Source organism: Hibiscus syriacus, unplaced genomic scaffold, assembly GCF_006381635.1.
Source record: "Hibiscus syriacus cultivar Baekdansim isolate YM2019G1 unplaced genomic scaffold, ASM638163v2 tig00110429_pilon, whole genome shotgun sequence".
In the NCBI taxonomy this organism is placed as follows: Eukaryota; Viridiplantae; Streptophyta; class Magnoliopsida; order Malvales; family Malvaceae; genus Hibiscus; species Hibiscus syriacus.
In genome coordinates this window covers 4,956,889-4,973,661 of record NW_024062733.1, presented here as the reverse complement: position 1 = coordinate 4,973,661, position 16,773 = coordinate 4,956,889, and the positions used below count along the sequence as shown (strand labels likewise).

At 32.9% G+C, this 16,773-nt stretch overlaps 1 long non-coding RNA gene and 1 pseudogene across 1 annotated transcript; one reads left to right on the top strand and one right to left on the bottom strand.

Annotated features, from left to right (window-relative positions):
- Positions 1–74: 74 nt before the first annotated feature.
- LOC120124990 lies at positions 75–1,042 on the bottom strand (annotated as a pseudogene).
- Positions 1,043–3,830: 2,788 nt separating this feature from the next.
- On the top strand, positions 3,831–12,903 carry LOC120124832. Its single transcript, XR_005516305.1, has 3 exons — positions 3,831–3,979; positions 5,042–5,049; positions 12,894–12,903. It is a non-coding gene; the product is annotated as an uncharacterized LOC120124832 (long non-coding RNA).
- The last annotated feature ends 3,870 nt before the right edge of the window (positions 12,904–16,773 follow it).

The following is a 16,773-nucleotide window of genomic DNA, read 5'->3' as shown; positions in this document are numbered from 1 at the left end:
TTTTGTAAGCACCATCTTCACCGTCATGATGCCTTTTCCTCCGTTTTCCTTCTCAGCAGCTTCACGAATCTCTTCTATTTATTCTTTCTTCCACCTGCAGCCTTAATCTGAATGTCTTCTCCATACAATTCCCCATGTGTTCTTTTTTCAACCGCATCACTCCAAATCACAGATCCTGTTGTTCCCTCCAAGTTAAGCATCTTTTTCTTCCCTCCAACAGGAGAATCCTTCCATTGTCAATCCTCCTGGACTCTCCTGTGAAGTAAGGCAGCTTTCGGTAGAACCATCAGCCCTCTGAGAAAGCAGACCGGTTGGCATTTCTTCTTCTTGGCCACATGCGTTCACGACCTCAGCAAATTGGGCATTAAAATCCTAGTGGATCCACTGAATAATTTCTCAGCATCTTATTACCAACGTCCAGGTTATCTGTTTTGATAACTTCAACACTTCCGATAAAATGATCAGCAAGCATCTTACAAGCTTTCTCAAGCATGGCCATATATATTTGTTCAGCATCCTAGCAAATCTGCAAGTGTTTTTCAGCCTAAATAGGACACATAATAACATTAGCCAGCTTGATGATGGTCTTCACACTATGATCTGGAGGGTTCTATCAAACATATTGAGTAGGGTTTTCATACAATCAATCAATTATATGGGCCTCATAACAAGTTTCTCCAGATCAGAGAAACTATGGAATTGCACAAGACTCCAGAAACATTCAATATGCGTTGCAACACTTTTAGTTACTTCATAGCTACATTCATATCAAGGAAATAACTACAAAAGGAAGAAAAAGATTACCTCAACTTGAAAATGTAATTTACTCGGTACTTACATCTGTGCCCTTAATGCCTCCCTCACCTCATAACCCCTGCACGTAAAACTCATTCACATCAAGTTGCTTAAGATTTGAAATCCTAGCAACGAAACCATAGTTTCAAACAAGAGAGGAAAATTCTCACTCGTTCATGTCAGAAGTTGGCAAGTTAGTGGTATAGTTATTGGTTCCAGGGCTTTCTAAAAGATATGAAGCTGACATCCCTTCATGAAAATGAAGAAAAGAGAATTAAGTTTGTATTTCAATCACATTTGTTTAAATTTTCTTATTTGTTTTAAATGTTCAGGTGTAATTTATGTTATTTCCCATATTATTTTAGCTTAAACCGAATATGATCAATTGCATATAAGACCCTATAATTTATGCGCATTTTGTATTTACGTCATTGGTTTAATTCTAATTTTGTAAGTTTAATTTTACATTTACGTGAATTTAATCATCATTCTAAAGTTAGTATATTTAGCTTAAATTAGTCCTTACATTTAGATTTCTCTTGATTTAGTCCCTGTTTAGGATTGTTTTCTTTAATTAGTTGTGTATATTTATTTTTGCATGTTGATATGTTTATGTATAAGTATGCGATTGATTTATTTAGGAGTCACATAACATCATTTTGCATAATTTGTATATTACATTCATGTGCATAACTTAACCTCTATCACATAATCGGATTTAGGGTTTAGGGTTTAGGGCTTATGGTGTAGGATTTAGGGTTTATTATAAAGACATTAATTAACCGACTTGGTACTAATTTATGAGGTAAGTACAATTTAGGGTTTATGGTTTATGGTTTATGATTTAGGAGTCACATAACATCATTTTGCATAATTTGTATGTTACCTTCATATGCATAACTTAACCTCTATCACATAATCGGATTTAGGTTTTAGGGTTTATAGTTTATGGTTTAGGGTTTAGGGTCTATTACAAAGACATTAATTAATCGATTTTGTATTGATTTATGAGGTAAATATAATTTAGGGTTTATGGTTTATGATTTAGGATTTAGGGTTTAGGGTTCATTACAAGAACATTAATTAAAATTTGAGGGTAGTTGTATTATATATTTTTTAATATATTTTTAAATTTTTATAATTATCAATAGTGCATTTTTAATATATTTTTAATAATGTAATTTTAAAAAATCTAAAATTATAATATAACATTTTTTCGAGCTGCTCACGAGCTTTTTGAGTTGAATATCGAGTAGCTCGTTTAGGGTCGTTAAGAACTCGAGTCGAGCTCGAGTCGAGTCCATTCGATTCGAGTATTTATCGAGCCTTGATCGAGTCGATCTCGAGTAGCTCGCGATCTGTCTCGTCTCATTTATAGCCCTATCCATAGCTATCTGATAAACCTAAAAAAAATAAAAACCATATCCACAAGGAAAGTAAACTTTACAACTGAAGATCGGGCATCTTAAGAATTGTAGACTAAAAGTAAAGAAGAAATGGATAACAAATTCTCGGTATATTGAATGACCAGTTAGGTTATTAAATATTCTTTTACCTTTAATTTTTTCCCAAATAAGTAATTGAAACTTTTTACCCTTAAATTATTGAGAACTAATTTTTTATGGAAACGTCAGAATTATTTAGATCGGTTGAACGAGTATTGCATGCACATGGTACATGGTATTCAGGGTAATTATGTATTTATCTTAAATTTAATTTTCTAATTATTTATTTTATTGATTCTATTAATTTTGAAATTATATTTGTACTTTTCCTAAAATTATATGTGTCTAACCCATATATAAAAAAATATATTAGTAATATATATATATATATATATATATATATATATGTTTCCTTTTAAAAATATTTTTAAATTTGTCATTGATCACATATGTACTATATCTTCTGAGTTTTAACTAGTTTAGAGATGAGCAAATGGAAAATGATCCAGAGCTTGTAAATTTTATCATTGAGTAAATTTTATTCTTCAGATTATCAAAGTAAATTCTGTAGTTCAAAATGGAGCAACAACAGATCATTCACGTCAAACTCAGTTTCACTCTCATCAAAGTCAACCTTTTAGATAGTAGGAGAGTCACTTAAAACTTGAATGATTTTAAGGCTAAATTTTATTGTAAACGAGGAAGAAATAACGGAAACCACCTATACATGAGTAAGGTCCTATGAATATATATGCCCGCTGAAGCTACAGTACATTACTTTGTCGAAGATGTTGGAAGTCCTTCTACGATATTGCTCCACGAACTGCCCAAGCTACGAACCTGCTAACGAAAAACATCCGAATGCTAAGCTTACAAAGCCCAACAGTATAATCGTTAATTTAGAGCAGCATAAAAAAACTGATGTATATTCGGTTAATCGTATTGTTTTTCTTGGGTTTTGGATTAAATTTTGAAAAAAAAGAGCTTATGATTTGATTTGGTGGATAGATGATGTCCCTTCTAATTTTAAATCGATCTGGAAATTTGTTTAGCTGTGGATGAAACTATTTAGTTAATATTTGGGGTTATGTAAAATTCAATACAATAAACAAAGATTGAAAGATGTAAAAAAGCTAGATAATACGAAACTGGGTGGAAAGGTATTGGACTGATGCTTTTGAGTCCAGGTATTTGGGCAAATCTTAACAAGAATATGAGCAATTAGTAAAACTGTGGCCTGCACCAAGAAGATCAGGTATGAGAGCGGTTGTTGAGAAACACTTGCTTTGATTTTGAGCCTACTTACTTTAGAATCTTTGGGTGTTTAAATATTATATCATACGACTCAAAAATTATAGCGTTAACAATGGCAGAAAAATAAAGTAATGAATTTTTTGGTGTTTAAATATAAGTAATGAATTGTTTGGTGCAAATAAAGTAATGAATTGTTTGGTGTTTAAATATTAGTTGTGCTTTGTAGTTTGAGTTTTCTGCAATTCTTGGCACATGTCATTGTAGTATATAGGCATTTAAATTGTATAGCTCCTTCTCTGCTTCGATGAATTCAGTTTGCGTTGCTCCTTTGGTTGTTTAAATATTATATCATACAGCTCAATCACACATTTAGAACAAGAGATCTTGTGGGAAAGAATGATGCTAAAACCAGCAAGCATTAGATGAGTAGAGAGGACATGCTTCCATGTGATGATTTTCTTGATCAAGGGTTTACATGCTCCAAGGTATATTTTCCAGCATCTTTTTGGTGAATGTATAATTTGTTTAAGTAATTGCTGATTGGGAACCCTAACTATAGTCAAACTCTCAATTTGATACTAAAGTGGCCTGATGTGATCCATGTTTATTCATTCCAATTTTTCTCATTCTTTCTTAAGCAATCTTTGGATTCATTGTTGGTTTGAGCTGTTCTGAAATTGTGTAAGAATGAGAGACACGTCTTTGTTTTGTTTCATGTTCTTCTGGTAGATCTTTACACATATGAGTATTATGGAATAAAAAATCTGATAATTTTTTCTCATTATCTACTATCTCATCGCGACACTAATAAGTGTATTTACAGGGACGAAGTAGGGTAGAATCAGTTGATCACCACTGGCCTGTTCGATAATGGATGTATCAACAACTACAAGGTTAGAATCACTGCATGCAAGTCAGAAGAGGAGGTTAAATCACTCAAACTTGTGCATGCAAGTTAGAAGAATGTTTTTCTTTCTATTTATTTTAGTGAACAATGTTTTTTAATTGAAAGAGAAAGAACCTAGGCTAAATTCTAGTGAACAATGTTAAAGTAAATTATATGTAATTTTAATGTAAACTTTAATTTATTTTCTTGCTAAGTACGTATTTTTCTATATAATTTGTGTCGTAATTATATTTCACTTTGATGTAAACTTTGATTTATTATTATGGAATTCAAGTTTGTTGTTATGGATTTCAAGTTTATTGGATAATGCTACATGTTAAAATTTCAAATTCGGGTAATAAAAGAGAAGAAACAACATTTGAAAAATCAATTTTAATTAGCGGCGTTTGTATAATAAAACACCACTTAATACATAATCAATACCGGCGTCTGTAAAACAAAACGCCACTAAAGTTCAATATCTTTTGCGGCGCTTATATAGAAAATGTTACTATATATGTAGTCAATAGTGGCGTTTTACATTCACAAACGACACTATGTGTCAAAATATTTAGCGTCGTATTTGGGAATAAATGTCACTAGAGAAAAGATAAATAGCAGTGTTTACTTAAACGTCGCTAAAAAGTATAACTTTTAGCAGCTTTTGATGTTCACAAACGCCGCAAAAGTTTGCAGCGTTTGTTTTAGCGGTGCTTTTTGCGACGTTTGTTTTTGCTCTAGAAGGATTTCCGGTGAAGCTTATAAATCCTACTATATGACTAAAAAAATACCGCTAAAAACCTGTTTTGTTGTAGTGTAATTTTTTACCATTCATCGTACCATTTGACCTCATGGTCTTTTTCCATCATATCCACATCTTGTTTTGCATTTTTCCATAATCATGCATGACTAAATTCTTCATCATCACTTCGATCATCCTCGAACGTGTGAAACTTGACAAATTTTCATTATCAGCGGAGTTTAGTATAATATATCATATATTTAAGGAATCATTGTTTTTATTTTACCCCTCATTTTCTATGGTTAATTATTCTTTACCCCTCTTTTCACATCTTTATCATTTTATATCAACACACTCAAGGATGGAGCCACATACCAACTCAAGGGGCAAAGTATAATTAATCATAAAAAGAGGGGTAAAGTATAATTAATTATACTTTTCCATATGAAATGATAGAAAGATGTGCACAAAATCCATGGGAAGATACAAGAAATCTATGATTATGAAAGACATGGGGAGAAGTACGAAGAGAAACATTTTAAGGGAGAAAAGTAATGACGGATCTAAAAATTTTAAAAATAAAGTCTAAAATTTTAATACATTGAAAAAAATAAGTACGTAGATTTTCATATTTTCTTCCCTTGATAAATTAAAATTTTAATATTTTTTAAATTAATAGAAATACACTTTTTTTTTCAGAGGTTGAGTGCATTCGTGCTTAAAAAGAAAGGACAAGATGAAAAGAACAATAAAAGAAAAGATGAGATAAACATTGTGGTAAAATAAGGGGTGGGGAAGGAGGTTTACTTGAGTTTGTCAATAAGAATAGAGGTGGTAGATAACGATTAGATTATTGAGTTAACGTGTCACGTCAATGTTTAGTTATTGATGTAACGATTTTAAGGATCGCGTGATCGATTTGTTAAAGAATGAAAATATTAGTGATCAAATTATTAACTTTCAAACATTAGTAGAGAAAATAGAAACGTATTCATACTTTGGTGACCGTTTTAGCGGTTTACTCAAATTTATTTGCAGACAAAATCCTTATTTTCTTTCACCATTTGGGACCCTAGCCGCTGCAATGGTTTATATTCTTGTTGCTGTTATCCCTGTCGATTAGTCCACTGCTGTTGTTCTTTGATGATTCGTACACCGTCTATTGTTGCTACAACCTTCATCTCTTACCTCTAAGGGTTAGTTCTTCAACAATTTCAATGTTTTTTGTGGGTGCTTTTTAAATTTGTAATAGATATATTGAGGTTATGCTCTGTAAATTCTACTGTTGATGATTGGTGTTTCTGTGTTTTCTTTGCTCTTGTTGTTTTTTTGATGGCCCATGTGAATAGAGGCTATAGTGGTCTGCCATTGATCCTCTCTAATCTTGTGAAATAGTACCAAACACAAATTATTTACGCTTATATATACACATTGAATAGTCTAGAATGATTAGAAGGTAGTATCTATTCAAAATCTTTCTTAGCCATTGCTGATGCACATATCTTGCAAAAACACACCTGCTCGAACCTAGATCTTTAAGAGAGAACAACAGTCTCTTTTATCATTGATGTCTCTTTTATATATATATATATATATATATTTATAAAGGCCTTCTTTTTATTTATTTCAGTTTTATTCTAGGAATGAGGTAGCTTGTTAATGCTAATGCTAGCTAGCATGAACGTAAAACTGAGTCAGGTTCCCCATTTATTCTGATGATAATCTTAGTAATTGTATTGCTAATATGAGTTGTTAGTTCATCTTCACTACCAAATTGCTGCATCACTCACCGCTCATAATCCATCAACAACAGAGCCCTGCATCTGCCTGCATTGATTCTTAAATTATGTTATTAATCTTAGTAATTGTATTGCTAATATGAGTTGTCAGTTATCATGTTTTCTGCTTCTTTTACTTCTTAGTGAGAACATCTGTGGCGAGGGGATTCGTCACTGCTATCAGCTGCGGATACCTTGGTTTCAAAACAAAACAGAAATGATTTAGTAACTTCTTAACAACATATTGAAATAGTCTAAAAATCTAAGCTAAATTTCTCCTATACCAATGTGCTTATTTTTGTGCTAATGGGGTTTTATGCATGTAGATTACATCTGGTTTTCAATTTTTTTTTCATTCGGGAATTGGACTTCTCCTTCTAGAGTTTCTTTAGTTGTAATGCAATGTTAAAGCCTCAATTTTATTACATAGATCAACAAGATTTCCAATGAAAATGCCTTTGGAGCCTTGCCTTTAGTACTTTTGAATCAATAATAGTGAATGAATTAAGTATTACTAGTCAAATTTAGAGTAATATCTATATGAATGATTGGTTTCTATGATTCTTCTGCTAGTGAAAACTGGGGTGCTTGTTACCAGATGATTAAAAAAGTTGTCTTTTCTTATTGCCATTATGAAAGAGAAAATGAAAATATTTCACCTTTTTCTTTGTAGAAAATGATTTAGCTTTAACCATTCAAAAGATTTCCTTTTTCATTTCTTTTCTTGGTTCAGTTGTGTGCACGGGTAATTATAAAGGAACTTGATTTTTCTTCTTTGGTACTGAAATGAGCTTATAGTCTCATCTAATATTAAGAATGCTCGAAGTAGCTGGTAGGCTTTGTGTTTTATATCTCCAGTGTTCTCGACTTAAATAATCTGTTGTGGCCGTGGGATGAATTTTACGGCTCAAAAACTTGGTTTGGACTAGGTTTGTAGGATGTGAAACTGCAACTAGTCTAATGAATTCGGCTTCCTGCAGAAACTTTGTATCATAATTTAATTTCTGATATTAATCCCTGGGTTATAGGACGCTTTTTTGATGTGTCCCCCCGATTATGAAAGGTTACAAAATCGTGGCACAGGTTTAGACAGTAAAGATGGAAGTAGCCGGCGGCTATCAAACAGGGTGCGAGAAGTTCCAGAGGGCGCTAAGCGAGTGTCACCAACGATTCAGACCGGGTGCGACATGGGATGTGGCCTGTCGGCACTTGAACCGAGCCCTAGCGGAGTGCTTGGTCTCGTTTCTGTGCCCTGATGAGTCGGAGGCGGTTAGGACGCTGTGCGGCAGCAGTGGAACCCGGCTGAAGCGGTCCCAATGCCAACAGGCTCAGCTTTCTCTCTCCGTCTGCATCTCTTTTCATCAACGGGATTGAATGATCTCGTCTGCTACGGCGAACTTTTCCCTCGGGAGAATTTCCATTTTGACCTCTATGGATTAGAGAATAGAAGAGAAAGAGTATGAACGATTTGTATATGTTGTTAAATTCCATTTCCACATTAAGAATTGCATGCATGGTCTATACATAGATTAATCACAAATAGGTAGTTTTTTTTTGTCATGTAATAATGATAATTAACAGTTTGATTACTTCTAAATGGTGGTATGAAATAAGTAAACAAAATAATAATAAATTTATGAACAATTATTGTTATTATTTCTCTTAAAGTAATGATTTGTTCATTAAATAGAAGTGATTGCAAGGTAGTATTTGTTCTAAAGATTTTAAATTATTTGACAATGAAGCCTCAAATACCTTTGTAGATGTTGGTATCTCTAAGAACAACAGTTATCCTTTTAACCAATAAGATAGCTCGATAACATTTTTAGATTAGATTACATCCTCTAATCAAGTTGTCATAATCATTTTTTTACAAAAAAATGGATTTTGGAGTCGGTTACGCATGAGGAATTATTAGCATCACCACATAGCCCAAATTTTGATACCTAAATGATTATATAATGTTTAAATATTGGGAATTACAAACTCGAAAATATATTTAAATTAAGATCATTTTATTCATTTGAATTTATTTAAATAAGTGTGAATAATCCTCAAGAAATCACTTCCTTTATAGTTAGGAGACTTTCTCGTAGATTCCCCTCACAACAGATATTATTTCACATTTTTCACAAAAATAAAATAAACTAAAATGAAACACAGAAATTTGAAAGACCAAAATAGCACAAACATAGACTTAAGAGGCTAAACAGCAAAGAACAGACATTTAAAGGACTACAACATCAAAAACTAAAACTTAAGAGACTAAAATAAATAAAAAGAAATTTAAAGGATCAGAATAGTAATTACAAATAAACTAGAATCCATATAGTAAATATTAAATAATACATGCACCAGAAATGTAAATACTCCATTAAATAACAAATAGGACTAAAATGAAATAAATAATAAAATAGACTGCTTAAGTACAAATAACATTAAAATATAATGACATCAGAACAAATATATACATACACGTGTTTGAAAACTAATAAGGAACAAATTGCAACAATAATAAAAAATGCTCAAAATCAAACATTCATTAATGACTGAAATAGATAAATTACTAATTTGAGGGACCTGGAATGCTATTTCCCCTTACCGAGAAAACACAGAGAAAGCCCCTGGGCAAAACGACGCCGTTTTAGTTGGCGTATATAAGCCCAAAAACGAGACTTTCTTGGCTCAATTGTTTCATTTCTCACTTTAGCATGAGAGAGAGAAAGAGAGAAAGGGAGAGAATTCTCTCTAGAGCTTCAACCGAAGCTCATGTCCGGTGGAGCTCCACCGTGTCAGCCGTCACTGGCTGTCGGCCGCCACCGTATGTCGACGTCGGAGTAGAGAGAAAAGGGGATTGTTCTAAGCACTTCTTCACCCTAGTCTCGGATCCGAGTCTCATTTGGCTTGAAAATGGCTCAAACGTAGTAGATCTAAAAAGAAACCTTTCGGTTTCTTCGGCTTCGACGACCGTTCTAGGGGAAATCACTCAAAGGTAATTTCTTCTCCTTTGTTTTCTCTCTTATTTTCTTTTAATTTTTTTGTAGTTTTCGAATATCCTCTCCCCCTTTTTTGGTTATGTTCGAGACTCCCCTTAAATAAAATTTTTCCTTTTGTTTTCAATCATCACCGAATGCCATTGTCCACTTTTTTCTTTTTCTTCTTGCTTGTTTTTCTTTCTTCCTTTTGCTTTATTTCATTTTCCACTAAATCCCCTTGATTTATGGTTGATATCAAATGGGGTGTGAGCTAAGATTTATGTTTCTTTTTGACTTTGAGAATTTGATTGCTTTAAGTGGATTTGTGTGGTTTGGGGTAGGTGGCCTGCAAAAGTAAACACATATTATAAGTAAAAACAAATAATAATAATATATTTAATATTATTTTTTTGACCCGAACAAAAATGGGAGTGTACAACTGCCCCTCTTTGCACATTCTTGTGTTAACAAGAATAGGGCAAAGACGAAAAAGACAACTAGTTTTTGTCCGATTTTTTTGTTTTAAATTTTGATGGTGTTTGTTGTTGGGGGACGACACTACTCATACATGATGAAGAGTTCGAGTCATCTAAGGGTTGACACGACTCCTACGTGATGAAGAGATATGGTCAGGGGATGACACTGTTCATACGTGATGAAGAGTTCTTGGCCATCTTTAGGAAGTTGATAACTCGGTTCTTACGCGATGAGGACGGCTGGTTATCAAAGGTTGACATTGTGCCTACATGACAAGGAGACCAGGTTGAGTGATGACACGACTCATACGTGATGAAGAGTTCTAACCATCTAAAGGTGATAACACAGTTCCTACGTGATGAGGACGACTGGTTATCTGGGTTGACACGGCTCCTACGCGATGAAGAGATCTGGTCAGGTGATGACGCTGCTCATCTGTTCATGAGTCTTGGACATCTAAGGGTGATAACACGGTTCCTACATGATGAGGACGACTGATTATTTGAGTTGACACGACTCCTACATAATGAGGAGATCTGGTCAGGTGATGACACTACTCAACTGTTCATGAGTCTTGGCCATCTAAGGGTGAGAACACGGTTCCTACGTGATGAGGACGGCTGGTTATCTGAGTTGACACAACTCATACATAATGAGGAGATCTGGTCAAGTGATGGCACTGCTCATCTGTTCATGAGTCTTGGCCATCTAAGGGTGATAACACGGTTCCTACGTGATGAGGACGACTAGTTATCTGAGTTGACACAACTCCTATATAATGAGGAGATCTAGTCAAGTGATGACACTGCTCATCTGTTCATGAGTCTTGGCCATCTAAGGGATTTTGGTTTCAAAATAAACTGACTCAGAGATGATGCTTTAAAAGAAGCTGTCTATAAAGAGAGAAAATTTTGTTTCCAAAGAAACAAACTCAAAGATTTTTTTTATATCTCAAATGAGACAAAATTTGTTTTGAAAGAATATTATCTCAAGCGAGAAAACATTTTGTTTTCTTACAAAATAACAGAACATTTGGGCTTATATTAAGAAAATACGATAATATACTATTGAATTATGTTTCATTGTAACAAATTTAAGGCAAAAATATTTTTATGAATAGTACTGTACGAATAATACTATACTGTATGAATAATACCGATACTGTATGAATAATACCGATGCTAAAAAATTCCAGAACCCTACAGGGGTATCGATACCCTGCTACAGTGTACCGATACCCTGCTACAGTAGTTTCAGCCAAACATATATAAAACTTATAAAAACTTAAACTTTCATTACTATAAAGTTACCATTTATATAAATACTTTTAAAACATTCCAAAACTCGATCAGGGCATATCGTATTCAAATCTTTATTTACATGTCAACCACAATTAGTATTACAAAATACATACTATTTAATTCTTTTCTGATATGATCTTTGGAAAGGAGAAACTGACTTATCTTGCTTAACTTTTATCCTTCTTCTTCTCGGAACCTACGTGTGAAACAATCACATGCTAAGTCGTTGACTTAGTGAGGCATATAAAACATATAATAAAACCATAGAACATTTCATATAACAGAATGCATACATGCACATATATCATCATTATCATGATCTCTATCATTATCAATATCAATATCATTATCATGTAATACATTTCATTCAACAATACACACATTATCACATATAAATCTTGTAACATATTTCATATAACAAAGCCTATACATCACATACAGTGTATTTATTATTATCTCTTTATTAGCCCATGTACACATGTGATTCAGTGTAAACAATAATAACATAATGTCACATAATAATGCAAACACTTTTGATATTTTTTATAGGCCCATGTACATTATTGAGAACTCAAGGTATGTGAGTACACTGAGGTTGTGCACACATATGATGTCACCATAACTCGTATAAATGTCCCGAAGGACCAGTCCATAGGTCCCGAAGAACCTAGGTAAACAATCCATATGTCTTGAAGAATATAGGTAAACAACCCATATATCCCGAAGAACATAGGTAACCCTCGACTCTTGGCATGCCAACTATACCACTAGCTCTCATATCATGTAACATGGGCATTATTATTTGTAAAAATTCATATCACTTGTATCATTCTTATATGATCTCATAGATCATTGTATAACATTCTTGTATTCATATCATTTCTTTTATAATCACATGTTCCTTCTCTTCTGTCACATACCACATGTATGTGTAAACATCTATCTCATTTCATATAACATATGTCACATGTGTATGTAATCACATAGATTGTATCATATAGCTTATATCATTTCTCATGTGTTCATGTAAACACATATGTCATATCTTGTTCACATATGTTCATGTATACATCACATAGAACATAGAATAACATATAATCTTATACATGTATTCATGTACATACTTTCATATAATCCGTATATCAATGATATATAACTTATCTCACAGTTTTACATAATCACTTATATCACATTAATTATATTCTAGTTTCATATATTTACTTAATTCAATTTCATATAGCTTGTTACCTATATATATTCTCATAACTTATCATCACATAGCTCCCATAACATTTTCTTATAGCTTCATAGACCTTTACCATATGACTCATATATTATATGTTCATTTAAGCCTGTAACTCTTCCCCATATAGCTTATCTTACATGTTCGTGATCCTATAGTCACTTATGTCAATACCAGATAGCTTGTATTATAATTTCATATATTCATGTAGTTCAATATCAAATATTGCATATACATGTAATCATGTAGATCATGCCATATATAATAACATATGACACATATACCCATTTTCATATACTCATGCACACATAAGAATTCCATCAATCACAAATCAAATAATATTTTAGGAGTCACTTATTACCATAGTAACTCCTTCACTGGCTCATCGCAAGCCATTGTTTGTTCAATAACATAAGTACAAATTAAATTGCACTCACATTGACACTTTATAAATCCAAATCCACTTCTATGATTTATCCCTTTTGATTGATCTTAACTTTGCAGTCATTTTAGAACTTGCTTGTGCTCAATATCTACACAATCATACATTTATACATATCAGTATTCGCAATAACATACTCTAGTTTTCATTTCTTAAAATAAAGGAAATATCTATTCCATTTCCCTTTGCAGTGTATCGGTACACACTATAGGGTATCGATACATCCCTTCACTGGTGTATCGATACACTGCCTATGTATCGATATACACATTACATTCGAAAGTTTTCCTTTTAAGAGGGGTATCGATACACTTCCTTACTGTATTGGTACACTAACTATGTGAATGTTGCACTTTAATCACCAATCTTTCCAAACTTCCAAAATGGTCATATTTCACATCTAAATGCTCATTTCAATTCCAAAACAACAATTTCCAGCATAGTACATCGACTATTAAACAATTATATAGTCATCACAATTTTTCCAAAATTATTGAATTGATCCCCCAACTTTTCAAAAGTTACAGAATGATCCCCAAATTTTCTAAGGCTTGTAGAATACTTATTTTTCTCACTCAAATTCATCATGTTCAAATTTTCAAAGAATAAATTTCTAGAAGGATTGAACATGTTTTAACCATAAATCAAGCTTGAAAATGAATCTATAACCTCTAAAACATCAAGATTTATCATCAATTTCATAAATCCTATCATCAATTTCATGAATTCTATCATGAACATAAACCCTTAGATTTGGGATCTTTGAAATCTAACAAGATTAGAAAGAAATATTGGTACCAAATGATAGCGTTTTTCGCGTAAATCACTTTACTATCTCACGACATAACTCGAATTCCAAAGGAATTGGCTCAAAAATTGAAAACAAAATTTCTTTCTTACATTGGGAGGAGCTCACGCCTGTTTTTGGAGAAGATGAAGAAATCATATGATATTTCTTCATATTTTTTAATTAAATATTGAATATAAAATTCATTAAATGTCAAATTACCACTTTACCCTTGAAATTAAAATATCTATACTAATTTACCCTTAATGAACTTTATATTTATATTAATACCAAGTTACAATAACCTTATCATCTTCCAATAGTCAAAGGTAGACAAAATATTTTCCCACTTTACTATTTTACCCTTGTAATTTACAAAACTTACAATTCTGTCACTTTAATCCAACAGTCCAAACTAAACACGGAATTAAATCCTTAAATATTATTTTCAAATTTAAAAATGTGAAAATAATATATTTATTTCCTTATTTTTGAAATCAAATGTAACCTTTCAAAATTACCATTTTGGTCCGTAAACTTTTCTAAAGTTTATAATTTCGTCACTAAACTTTACAAAATCTTATAATTTGGTCACTGACTAAATCCATTTATGGAATAAATTCTTTTTGGGAAAAATTCCATTTAGATCTTTAAACTTTTCCCTTTTTTCTACTATGACCATCTAACTTTCAAAATTTGCATTTTGGTCACTAGTCCTCTTTTTGGGATGTTACAGTCCTTGCAATAGAAGGGTATATATTTTGGTGTTTCTCTGGAGTAGGATCAAGGGGTCATTGTTTTACAGGGTTCAATCTTGTCATTTGTCAAAGATTTACAACATTAATTATTAAAAAGCTTTTAATTAAAATGATATTTAAAGAATTTCAAGATTGAAATTTGCTCATCGTTCATTTCCCAGGAAGGAAGCATTTTATTGAAAATGTTTGAACTCCAAGTGATTTACAAACATTTAAGCATAAGAAGAAAACAAGTTCAAACAAGATGATATGCATGAGAATGCAATAAAAAATCCTGATGGATGCCCCAACCAACTCTCGATCAGAATGCCCCATTACACATTGAACGTCAATTCCCCTGCATCGATTATATCTTGGACATTGCACTTCAATGCCCCACAGTTCTCAATGATGTGCCCTGAGCTCCCAATACGATAGTTGCATATGGCGTTAACATCATGGTCTTCAGGATATGGGTCCTCTCTTGGTTTGGATTGAACTGAAGTCACCAGGTTATTCTCAACTAGTGTTGGGAGCAATTCCTTATACGTCATTGGGATTGGATTGATGCGATATGCCCCACATTGTTTATTCTGGTATGAAGGTTTATGTTCAAGTGAACATCTTGTACTCAATGTCTCTAGGTTTTATTGGTAGAAAAAATGTTGGTGTGATTTTATTGGCTCAAAGAATGGTATGTGTACGACTTTTTGTGTTATGAAAAGGATAAAAACAATATTTCAAAATCTCAAAGAAAAGTAATGTCAAAATGTGGTCATTCGGTAGTGACCATGAATTATTTCGGGTAAAAAATCAAGAGATTTGTTTTTGTTTTAGACAGGATAAGAAAGGTCTAATCTTGCCATATGTCAAAAATCCATAATTCTTGAAGAATTAAAAGAATCCGTAATTCATTTGATATTCAAAGAACTAAAGATTTAAAAAATCGCTCAATTATTCAACCTTAGAAGGTATCATAAGTTCAATCGTTGAAATGATTAAAAAAATATAAAAGACTGAACAAAAAATTATTTCAAACAACACAGTTCTCTCAATGCAATGTGGTAGATACCATGCCTCATCCTCTTTTGATTGTTCATGCCTCTGAATTCATCAGGTTTTGGATCTTGCGCTTTAGTTCCTTATAGTTCTCAGAGGAATGTATGGAGCTTCCTATGTGGTAACTGTACACGAGATCAACATTGTAGCTCTCGGGATATGGGGACCTTTTTTCTTCTCAGATCATTCTGGAAGGCTCAGTCCTATAACCAGCTGAACAAGCTCCAACTGTACTGATTTCAGCTTCTTGCTTCCATGTGGTATCATGTGGTTAGGACCACTTCATCAAATCCTCCACATATTAATTACATGTTTTTATAAATGATGCATGAATGCCATGCAGAGTACAAATGCAAAAGGTATCGATTTCCAAAAGTAACAATTCTTAGAAAGAGTTTCATTCCTCCGAAAGAGCTTTCATCTTTACAAGAGAGATCAATCTACGAATGCAATTTGGCCCTTTTCTTTAGCTCTATGATCTCAGTCATGACCCTAATAACTTTCTCTTCATTCCAGAAACGACTCTGAATCAAGACTGTGCGTAGTTAAGTGCAACCTCTGTATCAATTTTCCTCCAATCTACGACAATTATTTAAGGATCGGAAGGTCTCTGTCAAGACAACCGGTGCAAGATTTATACCTCTCTCCAACTTGTCAAAAACAATCTTCTTGAGACAATGTCACAGAAAAACACTCGCTTTTGTTGGATGTGCTCTTCTATCCAATCTTCAACTTTACTTGTAATCATCACAAGCTTGCTTTTGAAGGCTTGGACTTTCGGAAGTCTGGAATGAATTATATCCACCTGGAGGCTTTTGAAGTTAAATAGAGCATCACTCTTCTATTGTTTGT